A 3,728-nucleotide genomic window follows, 5' to 3' on the forward strand; every position below is an offset into this window, starting at 1 on the left:
CAAGTTTAGGATTTGGACTTGTGAACTATCTCCCCTCTTTTACAATTAAGATATTGTGATAGGGCACACTCATCCTGATAATTCAAGAAAGTCGATGCTTGCACTAGTAAATTTGGACCTATTTTTTGATGTTGTTCTAGTCAAAATTTTGATAGCTAAATGTCAAAATTCAACATCTCTAGAATTGTGTCGAATGTTCAACACATTCCACAGCCGATGATGTATCGATGGAAAGATCTGTCAGAAATCATCCCCATCTATGTCACATGACAGTGCTATACAACTAATTCAAAATGTCTAACTATCAATGACAGCCAGAGATAGATGCCAGCTAGAGATGATTCGACAAGTTTATTATATCATCGATGGTAATTGTACACTCGAAAGTGTCACACTCTAAACCCTTCTATCCAAATGATTCCATGAGATTGGAATGCTTGGATGCCGGCTTAGAGCTCCCTATCCACGGAGTGCAAAAGAGTATATTTCAAGAATAAGAAGGCTCTCAGATGAGCCTTAGAGATACTCTTCTTGCTAGTAAACCATGCAATGGGACGTTCCAAAGACAAGATGCAAGAATGCAAATGTCCCAAGGAGTTCCTCAAGAATGCAATGCAACTAAAGATTAAACTAGAATAAATATGAAAAGTGCAGCTATTCTAAGCATGGATGAGAGTGTTACAATCCAAATATTAAGCTATGTGAAATAGATTATTGCAAAATAGAAGCTAAACTAACATGCAACATGAATCTAAGCTAAAATGTTATGGTATGAGAGAATGTAGACAAGAAATAGAAGTTCTCCACAAAGCTCTAAAGAAACCTGTTAGAAAACCTGCAGCATAACAATATTCAAAAGATGGATGGATTGAGGGGGAAATCTCTCTCCCTTTTAAAGATGTATGGACGGTGGAGATCAAGATGAAGATGGTGGATGATCAACGGTGGAATTCGAAAATAGGAGTGATCCATGTGCACACACAAATCAACCAATAGAATATAAGTTGACTTGTCATATAAGACAAAAGTCACAAAGCCTTTTCTTTTAATTGCAAAATAGAAAAAGGACTTTATGTGTGCACTTTAAGTGGGTTATAAGAATGGGGTCTTTTATTTAATTAAAAGGGGACATGTTCTTTTAATCAAATAATGAACTTAGGATAGCATAGTCAAACTATAGGTTATAATCAAATAAATTGATTATTAGCAATTTGGATTAGGTAAGTGATTAAATTAATTTAGCCAAAATGTTGAAAAGGGGGTTAATAGTCTAGATGACCATTTTTAGGTGATTACAGTAATTAGTGTCAAAATTTTAACGACAGCTAGAGTTTTCAAAAAATAAATGATTGGGTCTATATACACCTTCAATACATTTTCAATGATATTGGCACATGTTCTCAGCAATACGCCTCTCAATAATTTCCATTTTCTTTCTTGTGGATGGGCTCTATATTTGAGTCATCATCTTACTTGAGCTCATTGTATAGTCTTTAGATTCGCCAGTGACTATAGTAATAAGTAAGAATGAACTTGTTTGAGTGAGAGGGATTTGATCTAACACTCAAAGTTTCATTAGAGGGTATTCAATCTACAAATTTGTTGCTAGGGTTTTGAGAGGCAAAATAGATAGCACAGAGAAGTTTTGGAAGAAGTTGAAAATGGCGACTGTAGTTCAACACCCATAGGTAGCCTACCAAGATAGAAAAATTTGTTGATACCAAGTGTAGGGATGTCATCTAGCATTCCAACATCATCAAAGCAGAGGTCATTGTAGACATAGTTCGAACTACACTAGGTCCCAAGGGCATGGACAAGATGCTTTGCACCCCCTCGAGTGATGTGATCATCACCAATAATGGCACCACCATTCTTAACAAAATGGAGGTAACTTAGTCAGCCGCTAAAATACTTGTAGAGATTTTGAAATCTTAGGATATTGTTGTTGGTGATGGTATGACAATAGTTGTTGTCATCACAAGTGTGATTCTTAAACAATGCATGAATTCATTGTCTAAGGGTGTTCATCCTACCATTATGTCAAAGGCCTTTCACAGGACCTCTAAGAAGGTCATTGAGGTTTTAACTACCATAGCTATTCCTATCAAATTGACAAACTATGACTCTTTGGTGAAAAGTGTGAGCACTTCTTTGAATAGTAAGGTTATCAGCCAATATTCTAGCTTATTGGATGTGCTTGTTGTTGATAGCATCCTGAATGCCATCGACCCTACGAAGCCTGATATTGTGGATTTGAGGGACATCAAAGTTTTGCAAAAATTAGGTGGGACCATTGATGATATAGAGATGGTTAAGGGTTTGGTGTTTGATAAGAAGGCAAGCCATATGATTGGAGGCCCCAGCAAGATTGAGAATGTGAAGATTGGCATAATATAGTTCCAAATTTTGCCTCCCAAGGTGGACATTGAGTAGAACATTGTGGTCTCCAATTATAAAATGATGGATAGGATTTTGAAGGAGGAGAGGAATTATATTCTAGGTATGATAAAGAAGATCAAAGCCACTAGATGCAATGTGTTATTGATCTAAAAGAGTATTCTATGAGATGTCATCACTGATCTTTCAATGCATTATCTATCCAAGGCAAAGATTTTGGTGGTCAAGGATGTGGAAAGGGATGAAATCAAGTTCATTACCAAGAAGTTGGATTGTTTACCCATTTCTAATATTGAAAAATTAAGGGAGAAGAAGCTGGGGCTAAAAATGGATGTCTTTAATAATTTAGACAGTGCACTTTGAGCTATGAGGCTAAAAATGGATGTCTTTAATAATTTAAATTTATTATTTTAATAGCATTGTTGGTCTTGATTTGCTAAACTTATTCTTATCATGTGTATTATTTGTATTGTTCATTATGTATTATCTTTTAAACAAATGAGAAATCATTCTTTGCCAAACCATTGTGGAGCTCAAGGTGAAAACAACTTGAAAAATGTAACTCAATAATTACTTCACAAAAACATAATCCAATGTCATATAAATGTACTAAGCATGAGATCAATTTGGCACCACTTGCCACAGATTCATTACAAAATATTCAATGCAAGATACCCTGGCTCTTTATTTTCTTCTTTTGTAGATCTTTAAAGAACTTTATTCACATTACATGACAGAGAAAGGAAGAAAAAAATTAAGTATGTACTGCATGTCAATCTCTCCCTATTATTCATCTTAAGTGCATTGAATTCCACAATAATGAGATGACAAAAAGTTTTTATATAAATAGAACAATGATAACTCTGCATAAATGTAGTTAATTTAACAAATCATTAAACAAAACATGTTCTCATTAACTCAAAAGTTGAGTTTAAGTAAAGAGTAGAGAACGATGAATTATTTGTACTTTCATATATCTTATCTATCATTTAAAAAAGAAAGATATAATAGGATTTGTACTTGGTTATTCACAACATATAACAAACATATGCTACTAAGTAAAAATATTAGAAAAACTAAGTATAAGACTGTTGGATACAATTGCCTTGTCTTTGATGTTACACAAATATCATATCAATTGTTAGTTAGTGCTTATCGAGCTCACTTGGTCAGCTAGATAGTTTTCTTTGTCTACCGAGCATTCCTAAAGATTACTCTGCAAAGACAGTGTCTATCGAGCTAAATCGGGTGTCAAAGGAATTTAGGTATGAAATAGTGTTAATCAAGTTCTCATGGTTAGCAAATTAAATTGGACAGAGTCAGTGTTCACC

General features: G+C 34.3%; 1 pseudogene; it reads left to right on the forward strand.

Moving 5' to 3' along the window:
• Window positions 1-1,661: 1,661 nt before the first annotated feature.
• Window positions 1,662-2,760, forward strand: LOC149568172 (T-complex protein 1 subunit delta pseudogene; annotated as a pseudogene).
• Window positions 2,761-3,728: the final 968 nt, after the last annotated feature.

This window comes from Cupressus sempervirens, chromosome 3 (genome assembly GCF_028749045.1).
Source record: "Cupressus sempervirens isolate cs-2001-9-10 chromosome 3, ASM2874904v1, whole genome shotgun sequence".
NCBI lineage: Eukaryota > Viridiplantae > Streptophyta > Pinopsida > Cupressales > Cupressaceae > Cupressus > Cupressus sempervirens.